Here is a 16,124-nt window from a genome sequence, read left to right on the forward strand (position 1 = left end):
CCTTCAAGGGTATCCTCCTCATCATCATCTACATGATATCTAGACAAATCAGCCAACATCATCTGGATAACTGGTGGATCCTGCCCCCCTCTGCTTCCTCTACTCACTATATCTATTACAAATCTTCCCATTAACACCCTGATACACGGGACACAACAACCACATACCACTAAAATTGCCGTTCCCACGCATGCTGACATCACCAAACTCGCAATAACTCCCTCCCATGGTCCAAATATCCCTTCTAGCCACTTAACTAAGGAATAGCTTTTTTCCTAGAGCTGTGGCCTCCATCACACACCACAGAACTGGAAAAGACTGAGCACACACAAACACAGGACTACGGGTCACACACGAACTATGCAGCATCTGCACACACACAGTTAATATTTAATATTTAAAGCAAAAATGTAAATTCACGTTACAAGAGAGCAAAGATTTTATTTTTTATTTTTATCTTTTAGAGTGTAAATAATTTTTTTTTTCTGTGTAAATAATTTTAATTACTTGTATTAATACTACTACTGTCTTTCTTTCTTCTACTGCTGCTACTCTATTGGAGAGATGCCACTCGAAATTTCATTGTACTTGTGTATAGTGACAATAAAGATTCTATTCTATTCTAACCCATTCATTGTTTATCCCTGAATTTTCCTTCCACTCTCGTGACAAAGCCTTCAATCCTTCCAAAGCTCGTGTCACACTACCATCAGGTGCAGTATTATTGGGGATGAAGGTGCAACACGATGAACCCACAATCTGGCAAACTCCACCTTTCTCTGCCAACAACATGTCCAACGCCATTCTATTCTGTATGGTCATAAGAGAAGTCTGGTCCAGCTGGTCTCTCAGTCCCTCAATGGCCTGAACACTGAAATTAACAAATCTCTGCTGATTGTAATAGAGACAGTTTATCCAGTCTACATTCTTATTGATAGTTACCCACCAAAAGAGGGCACTTTCAAACCCTGCAGCAATTTGGTTCCTAGCCTTAAATTCATCTGGGACCCCCCTTGGGACCCCTATACCATCAATCCACACGGTCTTGTCGAAGGATCCGCCAGGTTTGACCTCTCGGGTGTCTCTTCGATGGTTGTGGTGATTGGTCAGGACGTCCGCGGCATCCTCCACTCCGTGCTGCTTGTAAATTCTGAAAGGCATGATCAGAAAGACCAACGCACACTCCCCAGACCAATTCCCATGTAACCTTCGCCGGATTCTCATATCTCCGCACAACCATATTAAATCCGCCCTACTGAATTTTTGTGCATTCAGCTGGCTGTCTGTATAATTCCCATCACTATCCAGGATAATGGTTTCCCTACACCATCCTTCTGAAAAATTTCCCCTGTTTATCGGTCCTGGTTTATTGCTCCTGAAACAGGTGTAATTGCCTTTATAGGCTTTGATGTTGGTTGGGGTTGGTTCCTGAGTTAATGGGTGGGACCTGGATAAGTTCTCACACCCTACTGGCTCCATCTCATTGAACAATGAGAGTAGGCATGTCCAATTTCCTGAAGTTACTGGATGTGTGGCCAAATTAGGTTTTGCAGCTGCGCATACGACTTTCGCTAAGGGCTTTTCCACGCTCAATTTCTTTACTGCAGGGGCACCTTCCAATTCCCTTTTACATTTGTCAACTTTATGTTTTAGATAAATTTAGAAAATGTTTAATACATTGTTCAGAACCAGGTGGGGCTTTAGTTTCCAGTGGATAGAGACCAACCTCTGTCCAACTCAGTTCCTCAACTTTTGCGCCTGTTTTCGCCTTCTCTTTGACAGAGGAGGTTTCCACCAGTCGCTTAACAACTACTTGTTTCAATTCTCTATGTGTTAAATTAGACATTTTAGACCGCTTTAAACAACCTTTCGAGCAAAATCTGTAACACGTATTAAGAAAAAGACAAACTGATAGGTTTTAACGAGTCACACCCTAGAACAGAAGATTCCTGCCTAGTCGAAGAATACGAGTATTCTTTTAACATTCACTGGCACAACTCACTCGGTTGTCCAAACACAACTCAGACAAAAGAACAAACATATACTTCAGGGCAATCGACAGTGATCCCCTGGAAACAAACAGTCACTTCACAGCGACCGACAATGGTCCTATGGAAACAAACATATACTTCATTATGTCTCTCATACTGCATTAACCCTTCCTGCTATATAAAATTCCACTTCAAACAGTTCAAACTGATCAGAGCAGAAGGTGCATACATATTACATCCAACATTTTCTACACTTATTCTACTTCATCATCGCTGCATGCTAGAGAGTCTTCAAATTTTCTAAATCACATTTTTCCCAATACAAAATCACCAATCCACTATTTATTATTTACTCTGCCATACTTAAAATAACAACAGCTCTGCTATATCAACTTCCATCAGTCCTACAAACCCCTGACTTATATTATTTATTCATTCAGATTTTTTACCCCAACTTTTGGTCACTGGTACTAACACACCTCCTGCTTCTAACAATACAGACTCCATTTCCCACAATCCAACAGACTCTCACATGACCATCTCCTGCTCCTAGTCAGCCAATCCCTCATGCTCATCATCACCAGCGCTTTGATCCACTTTGGCTTTCTACCAAGTTATTTTCTTCACTGTTCCCTGAATCTTTAAACTGCACTCATCTATGATCATGCATAGTATTGCCACAAGGTTTACTGCACCACATTGAACCAATCTAACTTCTTCAATAAACTATATAATATAAAATGAGTGAGTTGACCTGATCAATTAGCTAGAAAAGATTCATCGGATACAACACAAGCATCAAACATTAACAATTGCCAATTAACAATTTCCAAAAAATATTACCAATTAAATTGAATCTTACCGGAGTCCGTGTAAGCAATTATATTTAATCTCCTGAGACCCGAGCTTTGATTTTTTCAATGCATTTTTCCTATTCCTTTTGTTTTTAACCTTATTAGTTGGGCGACACGGTGGCTCAGTGGGTAGTACCGTCGCACACTGTCACAGCAAGAAGTTCCCCCCTGTTTGACACATGGTTCTACTCATGGGTCAATTTGGTATGGTATAGTATTTTAGTAAGACATGGTTTGCCCACTGGACATCTCCGAACATCAGGAGACACACAATCAGAACCTTCTAAATGTGTTTATCCTGTTGGAAAGCACAGAATTTTAAAGTTAGTTCAATCAAAGTCTGGTGTTAGCTGGACCTGTAAACAAATAATGTCGTTAGTGAGCAGTGGAAGGTGTGTAACAGCTTTGTCGGCAGTGTCACCTCTGGCATTGTCCTGTAAAATTGGAACAAAACTTTAGAATATGCACAATTTACAAAATGGCTCTCTGTTTGGGCAGCAGAATTGCATCCACAAGTTGTGCAACAAGGTATGGTGGGCGATTTCCAAATTTAAATTAGTCAAAACAAGACACTCTCCCACCAAATACAACCAATTGTTCGATTCCATATGTGAAAGTTTAGTTCATAAACATGTAAGCAGTTTTGCTTTCAGCCAGTCTAGGGGCTGTTATTAGAGCATGTAGTTCAACAGTTTAAGCCAATAAATTGAATAGGAGGGACAATGACACAAAGTATCATTTGCTAAAATTTTAACTAAGCCCACTTGTTTCCTGTCTGTTGCAGCATCTCTGGATGCAAATCCTTTCACAAACATTTCCAATTCAGGATTCCTATCAGGCCCAGAAAAAAATAGATAGAGTAATATAGTCCTGATGTTCACCATCTTCCCTGTAGTGTATGAGATATGAGGTTGAGTGAGAATACTATTGATTCTGTCTTTTCTCGCTCTTGACAGGGTAAAGGCTGTGGAAATCAAAAATGCAGTCACACCATGACTTGTATTGACAATAAGAGGATGACATGACCAAATGTGCTGTTTGAGCTATGGTACAAGGGTACAGCTCTCCACTCCCCCCTTTTCTGAAAAAGTACGGCATTTATAATGCCATTCTTTTCAGAAACATCCAAATAGAAAGGGTCAGAGTATTTCGGTTGTTGTAGGTCACTGGCTAAGGTCAGTTGCTGTTTTAATTCAATAAAAACAGCCTCAAGGGGCTTGGCCCACTCTACTTAGGTTGTTAGGTTTCTTTGACCTAACCTGGTAATTTCAGCCCTCAAAGGTGCAACCAAGCCTGAGTAATTAGGGATGTAGTTCCTGGAATAACCTGTCAAGCCAAGAAAAGACAGAAGGTGACTCACGGTAGTTGGCTTCGGGTGATTCAGGATGCAACCTCTGGTGTCAGCAGTCAGGGAGTGACCCTTGCTGGGAACCCTCCATCCTAGAAATGTCACGACAGGTCGGCATATCTGCAGTTTGGCTTTGTTGACTTTGTATCCTGTAAACTTCTGAACCCTGCAACAGTCTATGAAATCTCACTCTTTACAACTACACAATATTTTAGAAACAGTAACATATTAGCTTTTACCTTTTACTTGTATTCAGCATTTGTACACAGAGAAAAAACACGACATCACTCTCAATTAAACACAAGCTTTGACAATATATAATCTAATATATCAACACATGTCTTAATCAGAGGTGGAAAGAGTACCAAAAAGTGTATTCAATCAAAAGTACTATTACCTTAATGAATCTCCACCTAATTACGAGTAAAGTTACTACTCTGAAAATCTACTCAAGTAAAAAGTAGAAAGTAACATTTAAAATGTACTCACCGAGTAAACAGCAGGGGGTCTCCTCTGTGTAATGTAAACAGGAGTGGATACAAACCTCAACAGTAGTTTTTAATTCAAATGCAATAGAAGAAACGTTGTCCTTAACTCAAATGCAATAGAAGAAACATGTTGATGCAACAATTAAAACAGTTAGGGATGTGTAATGTGTCATTTCAAATGACTTAAAGCTTTTTCAAACTGTATAATCACTAGCGATGTGTCGTAAAATGATTCGAATCTATGAACCGGCTCTTCTAACCGAAACAAAGGAACCGACTCTTCCAGGAGTCATTATGTAAATATACGGCTCCCTAAAAGGAACCGAGACAAAAGACTCGACTCCCCGTCGCAAAACTCACTGGATTCTTTCAGACGCCATCCACATTAAAACACACTTAGTAAGGTACCATAACACATACTTCATCTTAACTCAGTTATCTTAAGAGTATAAAATTAAATTAAATTATAAAATTAACTGCAGCACTTACCCAATCCAGGCATACAAAGACAAAACGGCCGTTGAACAAACATAACACGCTGCGCACATAGAGCCAAAATGGCCGACGGACAGAAATAACCCGCTGCCCACTCAGAGCCAAAATGGCGGATAGACAGAAAACCACGCTGCGCTCCCAAGACAAAAATGGCGGATAGACGGGAAACCACGCTGCGTTCCCAAGACAAAAATGGCGGATAGACAGAAAACCACGCTGCGTTCCCAAGACCAAAATGGCGGATAGACGGGAAACCACGCTGCGTTCCCAAGACAAAAATGGCGGATAGACGGGAAACCACGCTGCGTTCCCAAGACCAAAATGGCGCCGACGAACAAAAGAATACACGCTGCGCATCCAGAGCCAAAATGGCGCCGACGAACAAAAGAATACACGCACACACACGAAATAACACAAAGCACACACACGGTTTCACCCGCGGTTCACAGACAAACATACACAGAGACTTACTGACAAACAAAACTCCTGATGTACTATTTACGAACCGAATTTAGAATTTAGAATAATCAAATTATTCCAGCCCCGTTCCCAAAACAGACAGGCTAGTTAGATTTTAGAACGATCGAATTAGGCTAATTCCGTTACCGAAACAGACGAACTAGCCGAGTCCCGTTACCAAAACAGCCAGACTCCTTTGAGATTAACAATCAAATTACCCGAATTCCGTTGCCAAAACAGACGAATTCGTTAGAATTTATTACACTCGAATTAGGTTCGCTTCGTTACCAAAACAGACAAGCGTCCTTTCCCTTCAATTGTGTCCCGGGCCCAGCCGCTGTCGAACACATGGCGCCCTTTACCATTTATTTTAACCGATCTGGTTCGAACTCAGCAATCAGGAAACATACATTTTAGCTCCAACATATATTCACAGTTTTAAACTACCTAATAATACTTTAGTAATTTAATCAGACACTTACGGATTCCGAGATTCACTTTCACACTCAATACGCTAAATAATAAATGCAGCTAATATATATACAGAGAACATCTGTTTACCTTGTATAGACGCGTCTTGTATTGAGTACAAAAGATCCTCAGAATCTCCGGTCTTTAGCTCAGTCAGCTGAATTAATTTTGCTGCTATTTCAGGCCTCTTGAACCATCCTCTCTGCTACCATCTGTTAGGATGAATCTTTTGTCGAGAGGTCCTGAAGAAAGCAGTCGGGAAGTCCAGAAAGTACTCTTTAAAACACTTTATTAAGTGTAAAAATGATCTGTGAATATATGTCAGAGCTAGGCCGATCGGCGCTCCTTTCTCCTGCAGTCTAGAAACACAACCACCAAAGAAAAAAAAGACCGAGCCTCTCAGTGCGCCGGTTTTTTAAACTCAGCTAGGCTCCTCCTCCTTTACTGCTGGTGGAGCCAATGAAGTGTGCTAAAAAGCCTAGGGCTCCGCCTTGCCCCCCCCCCCTCGGTAGGAGTCAGGGAGGGAGCCTGGCCGGCGCCATGTTGAACAAAGGGAGCATGCTCGGCGCCATTTTGAACAAAGGGAGCACGTGGGTAAATGCCGTCCCATATTGAATTTATGTTTAATAATGATGTTTAATAATGATGTTATGTTCCAAAAAACCTAACAGTGTATACAGTCATGTGAAAAAATTAGGACACCCCATTAAATAGGCAGCTCTTTATTAAGAAATGTTCACATATCAATGTCCAATCTTGTTTTTGTTTATTTCTGGAAAAGAAAGTTAATTAATTGCAATCAAACAACAAAAATTAACATTGTTTTACTATTGTTTTTACTATTTATTTTATTTAGATATGAACAAAAATGCATATTATAATGGAGGAAAAAGTTAGGACACCCTACCCTCTAATAACTAGTGTTGCCCCCTTTGGCTGAAATAACTTCAGTGAGACGCTTCTTGTAGCCATCTATCAATCTCTGACATCGATCTGAAGAAAGTTTGCCCCACTCCTCAACGCAGAATTCTTTCAGCTGTGAGATGTTTGAGGGGTTTCTTGCATGTACAGCCCGTTTTAAGTCACTCCACGGGTGGCACGGTGGCTTAGTGGGTAGCACTCTCGCCTCACAGCAAGAAGGTCCTGGGTTCGAACCCCAGGTGGGGCGGTCCGGGTCCCTTCTGTGTGGAGTTTGCATGTTCTCCCCATGTCTGCGTGGGTTTCCTCTGGGAGCTCCGGTTTCCTCCCACAGTCCAAAGACATGCAAGTGAGGTGAATTGAAGATACTAAATTGTCCATGACTGTGTTTAATGTAACCTTGTGAATCAAATAAACGTGTGTAATGAATTACTACAGTTCCTGTCATGAATGTAACCAATGTGTAAAATCATGATGTTAAAATCCTAATAAATAATAATAATAATAAAGTCACTCCACAGCATCTCAATGGGATTAAGATCCGGACTTTGACTTGGCCATTTCAGGACAGTTTTCAGCCAGTCCTTGGTGGATTTACTGGTATGTTTTGGGTCATTGTCATGTTGCAGGGTCCAGTTCCGCTTCAGCTTTAATTTTTTTACAGATGGTTTTACATGTTCCTCAAGCACCCTCTGATACAAAGTAGAATTCATGGTGGATTCTATGATGGTGAGCTGGCCAGGTCCTGCTGCAGCAAAGCATCCCCAAACCATGACACTTCCACCTCCATGCTTCACAGTTGGTATGAGGTTCTTTTCTTGGAATGCTGTATTTAGTTTACGCCAAACATGTCTTCTTCTCTGGTGTCCAAATAATTTCATTTTAGACTCATCTGTCCAAAGAACATTATTCCAGAAGTCATGGTCTTTGTCTGTGTTCTCTCTGGCAAACTTCAGTCTGGCCTTAATGTTTTTCTTAGAGAGCAAAGGTTTCGTCCTTGCACACCTCCCATGAAAATTCAACTTGTGTAGTCTCTTTCTGATAGTCATGCACTTTCACATCGACAGTAGCAGAAGCCTGCTGTAGGATTTTTCATGACTTCTTTTAACATCTTATGGTCTGCTCTGGGGGTGAACTTGCTTGGACGGCCAGACCTGGGCATGGTCACAGTTGTTTTGAATGTCCTCCACTTGTAAACAATTTTCCGGATGGTGGAATGGCTGATGTCAAATTCTTTTGAGATCTTTTTAAATCTCTTACCAGACTCATAAGCAGCCACAATCTTCTTTCTGAGGGCCTCAGACAGCTTTTTGGATCTCACCATGCTGCAAACTAATTTTCTGAGGTTTAAATAGGACAAGCCTCATTTAAAATGCTGGGTAACGATGTTCTGATCATGTGCACCTGATGTGATACACCTGTGTTTGATCTTAACTATTTTAAGTGGGACAATATGTAGGGGTGTCCTAAGAAGAAATTGCATTCTACAGAAAGTTGTAAAAAGGCCTTTCTTAATTTTTTATTGTTTAGTCATATTACTTGGATCCCTCAGTATTGTTAAAATTTATATTAAATATCCACATGTCCAAGTATGTTAAAAAATATACAGGCTTTCATAAGGTGTCCTAATTTTTTCACATGACTGTAAACAGGAAGTATGCTGGCATGAGGGAGGAGTTTGAGGTTCTAGGCACTAATGAAAACTGAGACTTGTTGGGAGTGGCTCACAGTAAGCGTTTAAATAGGTCTGACTGAGAAACTGAAACTATACCTGCATCTGAGAAGCTTGGTCATCAACAATCATCAAGGAATCATCTTTTAATATAATTAGCTTTATCATAAGGTAGGTTATCATAAATCATCCAGTTATTACTTTTGTTTGTTTTATGCCACAATTTCATCAGGAGAAAATGAGTTTAGCAGTTAGAAATGTCTTAATATTTTAGGTGCATCACTCAAAGATTCAGTTTAACAGAGAAAAATATATAAGTATATAATATATATATAAATAATAAAAAGAACAAGTACATACATAGAAATAAGATGGTAAAGAAAATATCATTTTGTGTGTCTGTGTGTGTGTGTGTGTGTGTGTGTGTGTGTGTGTGTGCAGGGGGTATATAATATATATATAAATAATAAAAAGAACAAGTACATACCTGTACATAGAAATAAGATGTAAGGGGGGCGCCATTACAGTCGGCCACCAGCAGGAGGCCTGGGCGGCGCAGGGAAAGACCTGTGGGAACAGAGCGTCAAAACTCCAGTTCCCAGAATCAGCAGCGGCAATCAGCCCCAAATAGAATCAGGTGCGCTGCGCTCTATTTAAACCCAGCCTCAAACAGAGGCCAGCGTCGCACCGTTGATTCTGTGAGAACAGTTATGGTGAGTATAGGAAAGAGGAAAAGAAACTAAACGAAAAGAAAATCCAAAAAGTAAAGATAGAAACAGAAAGAGAAGAAAGGGTAGAAAATGGAAGAGAAACTTACAGTTTGGGTAGAACATTAAGAAAAAGGAAAAACCGAAAAGAAATAATCTTAATAAAGCCGAAAAAAGAAAGGCAGTCAAAGTAACTATAAAGTAATTTAGGGAGCTGAGCAAGGTGAAGTTCAGCTCTCCCCTTTGTTAAAACATTTGATGTTTTTACACAAGCAACTCCACTTTTCGAAAGAGAAAAAAAGAGCATTTCACCCCGGGAGCGGGGGAAATAATTAGATTGTTTTTTTTTTTTTGTTAGCATTTTGATGTATTTATTTTGTTTGAGCACGCTACATTGGCGTCCCTTTTGTGTGTCCTTGCCGCCATAACTGTTCACATCTTTAATTAGCGTTTTTTCCGCAATTCTATACAACCATTCAGTGGCGCATCATTAGAGCAGAGTGATCTCACGCCTGAGATCGTGGTTGGAATCCGGAGTGCAGATACAAGTGTGTGTGTGTGTGTGTGTGCGTGCGTGTGTGTGCGTGTGTGCGTGTGTGCGTGTGTGTGTGCAAATAGAAAATTAGTGCACACGCAGAACTCCGCGCCTGGATCCACCACTCCCACTCACTCACTAACATAAGATGGTAAAGAAAATATCATTTTGTGTATGTGTGTGTGCAGGGGGGTATATAATATATATAAATAATAAAAATAACAAGTATATGCATAGAAATAAGATGGTAAAGAAAATATCATTGTGTGTGTGTGTGTGTGTGTGTGTGTGTGTGTGTGTGTGCAGGGGGGTATATAATATATATAAATAATAAAAAGAACAAGTACATACATAGAAATTAGATGGTAAAGAAAATATCATTTTGTGTGTGTGTGTGCAGGGGGGTATATTTTTATATACATATATATATATATACATATACACATATATATATACACATATAGATATATATATATATATATATATATATATATATATATATATATATATATATATATATATATATATATATATATCTATATATATCTATATATATCTATATCTATATGTGTATATATATATGTGTATATGTATATATATATATATGTATATATATATATATGTGTGTAAATCATAAAAGAACAAGTACATACATAGAAATAAGATGATAAAGAAAATATCATTTTCTGTGTGTGTGTGTCTGTGCGCAGGAAAGGGGGGGGGGGTGTCTGGTGTTTCACTCATTGTCCCGGAGTGTGTGACATGCATTTACATATTTGGCTGCAGTGGAGGCTGATGTAGCTGCTTACAGTGGGGTCAAAAAGTATTTAGTCAGCCACTGATTGTGCAAGTTCTCCTACTTAGAAAGATGAGAGAGGTCTGTAATTTTCATCATAGGTACACTTCAACTATGAGAGACAAAATGAGAAAAAAAAATCCAGGAAATCACATTGTAGGATCTTTTAAGAATTTATTTGTAAATTATGGTGGAAAATAAGTATTTGGTCAATAACAAACAAGCAAGATTTCTGGCTCTCACAGACCTGTAACTTCTTCTTTAAGAAGCTCTTCTGTCCTCCACTCGTTACCTGTATTAATGGCACCTGTTTGACCTCGTTATCTGTATAAAAGACACTTGTCCACAGCCTCAAACAGTCAGACTCCAAACTCAACCATGGCCAAGACCAAAGAGCTGTCGAAGGACACCAGGAAGAAAATTGTAGACCTGCACCAGGCTGGGAAGAGTGAATCTACAATAGGCAAGCAGGTTGGTGTGAATAAATCAACTGTGGGAGCAATTGTAAGAAAATGGAAGACATACAAGACCATTGATAATCTCCCTTGGGGTCAAGATCTCATCCTGTGTTGGTCAAAATGATCATGAGAACGGTGAGCAAAAATCCCAGATCTACATGGAGGGACCTGATGAATGACCTACAGAGAGCTGGGACCAAAGTACAAAGGCTACCATCAGTAACACACTACGCCGAGAGGGACTCAAATCCTGCAGTGCCAGGCGTGTCCAGGCCCGTCTGAAGTTTGCCAGAGAGCATATGGATGATCCAGAAGAGGATTGGGAGAATATCATGTGGTCAGATGAAACCAAAATGGAACTTTTTGGTAAAAACTCAACTCGTCGTGTTTGGAGGAAGAAGAAGAACCCAAGAAAACCATACCTACTGTGAAACATGGGGGTGGAAACATCATGCTTTGGGGCTGTTTTTCTGCAAAGGGGACAGGACGACTGATCCGTGTTAAGGAAAGAATGAATGGGGCCATGTATCGTGAGATTTTAAGCCAAAACCTCCTTCCATCAGTGAGAGCATTGAAGATGGAACGTGGCTGGGTCTTCCAGCATGACAATGATCCCAAACACACCGCTCGGGCAACGAAGGAGTGGCTCCGTAAAAAGCATTTCAAGGTCCTGGTGTGGCCTAGCCAGTCTCCAGACCTCAACCCCATAGAAAATTTGTGGAGGGAGTTGAAAGTCCGTGTTGCCCAGCGACAGCCCCAAAACATCACTGCTCTAGAGGAGATCTGCATAGAGGAATGGGCCAAAATATCAGCTACAGTGTGTGCAAACCTGGTGAAGACTTACAGGAAACGTTTGACCTCTGTCATTGCCAACAAATGTCATGTTACAAAGTATTAAGTTGAACTTTTGTTATTGACCAAATACTTATTTTCCACCATAATTTACAAATAAATTCTTTAAAAATCCTACAATGTGATTTCCTGGATTTTTTTTTCTCATTTTGTCTCTCATAGTTGAAGTGTAGCTATGATGAAAATTACAGACCTCTCTCATCTTTCTAAGTAGGAGAACTTGCACAATCAGTGGCTGACTAAATACTTTTTGACCCCACTGTATTTCTTTTTCTAACTGATTGAAATAGTTATTTCTGATTGGTGTGTACAGTTTAGAACAGGGGTATTCAACTAAAATTTAAAGAGGTCCAGTTAGAGAAAATTTCTTGAAGCAAAGGTCCGGAATGTTTTTATATATATATATATAGGGGTTGGACAAAATAACTGAAACACCTGTCATTTTAGTGTGGTAGATTTCATGGCTAAATTGGACCAGTCTGGTGGCCAATCTTCATTAATTGCATTAATTGCAGTTTTGCTCAAAATATTGCAATGCACACAACATTATGGGTGACATACCAGAGTTCAAAAGAGGACAAATTGTTGGTGCACGTCTTGCTGGCGCATCTGTGACCAAGACAGCAAGTCTTTGTGATGTATCAAGAGCCACGGTATCCAGGGTAATGTCAGCATACCACCAAGAAGGACAAACCACATCCAACAGGATTAACTGTGGACGCAAGAGGAAGCTGTCTGAAAGGGATGTTCGGGTGCTAACCCGGATTGTATCCAAAAAACATAAAACCACGGCTGCCCAAATCACGGCAGAATTAAATGTGCACCTCAACTCTCCTGTTTCCACCAGAACTGTCCGTCGGGAGCTCCACAGGGTCAATATACACGGCCGGGCTGCTATAGCCAAACCTTTGGTCACTCGTGCCAATGCCAAACGTCGGTTTCAATGGTGCAAGGAGCGCAAATCTTGGGCTGTGGACAATGTGAAACATGTATTGTTCTCTGATGAGTCCACCTTTACTGTTTTCCCCACATCCGGGAGAGTTACGGTGTGGAGAAGCCCCAAAGAAGCGTACCACCCAGACTGTTGCATGCCCAGAGTGAAGCATGGGGGTGGATCAGTGATGGTTTGGGCTGCCATATCATGGCATTCCCTTGGCCCAATACTTGTGCTAGATGGGCGCGTCACTGCCAAGGACTACCGAACCATTCTGGAGGACCATGTGCATCCAATGGCGGTGCCGTGTATCAGGATGACAATGCACCAATACACACAGCAAGACTGGTGAAAGATTGGTTTGATGAACATGAAAGTGAAGTTGAACATCTCCCATGGCCTGCACAGTCACCAGATCTAAATATTATTGAGCCACTTTGGGGTGTTTTGGAGAAGTGAGTCAGGAAACGTTTTCCTCCACCAGCATCACGTAGTGACCTGGCCACTATCCTGCAAGAAGAATGGCTTAAAATCCCTCTGACCACTGTGCAGGACTTGTATATGTCATTTCCAAGACGAATTGACGCTGTATTGGCCGCAAAAGGAGGCCCTACACCATACTAATAAATTATTGTGGTCTAAAACCAGGTGTTTCAGTTATTTTGTCCAACCCCTGTATATATATATATATATATATATATATATATATACAGTACAGGCCAAAAGTTTGGACACACCAGCCAAAAGTTTGGACACACCTTCTCTTCAATGTTTTTTCTTGATTATTTTTATTTTCTACATTGTAGATTAATACTGAAGACATCCAAACTATGAAGAATTATGTAGTGAACCAAAAAGTGTTAAACAAACCAGAATATGTTTTATATTTTACCAACTCTACCTCTGCACAACCCAACTGATGGTCTCAAACACATTAAAAAAGCAACAAATTCCAAAAATTCACTCTAGACAAGGCACAAACATTCATTGAAAACCATTCCAGGTGGAAACCTAATAAAGCTGGTTGAGAAAATTTCAAAGAGTGTGCAAATCTGTCATTAAAGCAAAAGATGGCTACTTTGAAGAATCTAAAATATAAAACATATTCTGGTTTGTTTAACACTTTTTTGTTTACTACATAATTCCATGTGTGTTCCTTCATAGTTTGGATGTCTTTAGTATTAATCTACAATGTAGAAAATTAAAAAAAAATTAAGAAAAACCACAGGAATGAGAAGGTGTGTCCAAACTTTTGGCCTGTACTGTATATATATATATATATATATATATATATATATATATATATATATATAGCATTTAGCAGACGCTTTTATCCAAAGCGACTTACACAATGAGCTGAACACAATGAGTAATTGAGGGTTAAGGGCCTTGCTCAGGGACCCAACAGTGGCAACTTGGTGGTGGCGGGGCTTGAACCGGCAACCTTCTGTTTATTAGTCCAGTACCTTAACCACTGAGCAATCACTGCTATATATATTATAACATATATATTATATATAAGTAGCCTAGTAGTTGTATCAACATCTGCATGTAATCAATAACAGACTGTCAAATCAAATGTTTGTTTGTTTATTAGGATTTTAACGTCATGTTTTACACTTTGATTACATTATGACAGGAACGGTAGTTACTCATTACACAAGACTCATCAGGTCACAAGTTTATATCGAACACAATCATGGACAATTCAGTTTCTCCAATTCACCTCACTTGCACGTCTTTGTACTGTGGGAGGAAACCGGAGCTCCCGGAGTAAACCCACACAGACACGGGGAGAACATGCAAATTCCACACAGAGAGGACCCGGACCTCTTATCAAATTAAGAGATAATAAAAATAAATTGTGCTCCAGTGGGAAGTAAGAACAAAAATTAGTCTCTCCATCACGGATTAAATGCTGTATTTTCACTGTACACGTTTCTTTTTTGGAGAGCGCCATTTGTCTTCTGTCTCACTCGTCTTTTTCTCAACTTTCTGCTGCACAGTCGTCTGTATCTCTCCCTTCGTTTTTTCTACGTTCGCTATCTTTCTTTTTCTTTCCACCGTCTTTTCTCCTGTAACTCGCCTCTGACTCTCTCATCTGTCTGCACTGTAGAGTTGCAGTGTTTACTGGCTAGAATGCACAGACCTGATTGGCTGAGTGGTGTCATGTGATTGGTCTGTGCGTTTTGTCATCCGCTAAACCGCTACCGTAAAGACTACAAAAGCTGCGCCGGTTAAAATAGAAGCGCTCCGTCAGGTTTCAAATCATAACTTTCTGTTTTGGCTGTAGGTCCGGGTCCGTATGGGACAGCTTCTGGGTCCGGACCCGGACCGTGGTCCGCCTGTTAGTGACCTCTGGTTTAGAAGGACGTGCACCTCTGTCTCATCCTCACCTGTCCTGCAGTGACCACACAGTCTCTCCTCTCTGGGGATCCAGGACTTTTTAAACCGGCCTCTCTCGATGGCCAGGCTGTGGTACGAGGCCAGGTTTTATTCATGTTTTAGGGTCAGAAAGCACTTTAGTCTGTTTTGGGATTGAGTTTGGGTTGTCAATTGCTCCAGATAAGTGTTTTTGAGGTGTTTGATAATTTGGGTGATTCTGATTGGTGTTTAGGAAGCAGTGCTGGTCAGAGAGTTGGGGTTGTTAGAAGTCAGTGTGTTGGTCAGTCTCTGGACCAGCTAACACAGGGGACTCTTTTTAGGGTATAGCTCTTGGGATTGGAGTGCCTGAAACTGCAGGCTTGTTTTGGGACTGGATTCTAGGTGCATCCAGAATTTAAGGGCTCTTTTTTTCAATATTAATGATTAATGGGTATTGGCCTAATTCAGCCCTGCATGCATTTGTTGGGGTTTTTCTTTGTACATGTAAAATCATTTTTGCAGAATTCTGCATGCAAGACTTCAATGGGATGCTTGTCCCATCTAGTGTAGTCATGATGACTGAGTGGACCCCATACTTCACTACCGTATAGCACAATGGGCTGGATTATACTATCAAAGATCTTCAACCAAATTTCTCTCTCTCTCTTTTTGCGCTCCACAGTGAACATGGAAGGGAAGGATAAGACGTCCCCATTCTGCTTCAATTTTGTCCTGTTCGGAAAATCAGGTTCTGGAAAAAGTGCAACAGGAAACACAATACT

The sequence above is a fragment of the Trichomycterus rosablanca genome, chromosome 2, assembly GCF_030014385.1.
Source record: "Trichomycterus rosablanca isolate fTriRos1 chromosome 2, fTriRos1.hap1, whole genome shotgun sequence".
Classification (NCBI taxonomy): Eukaryota; Metazoa; Chordata; class Actinopteri; order Siluriformes; family Trichomycteridae; genus Trichomycterus; species Trichomycterus rosablanca.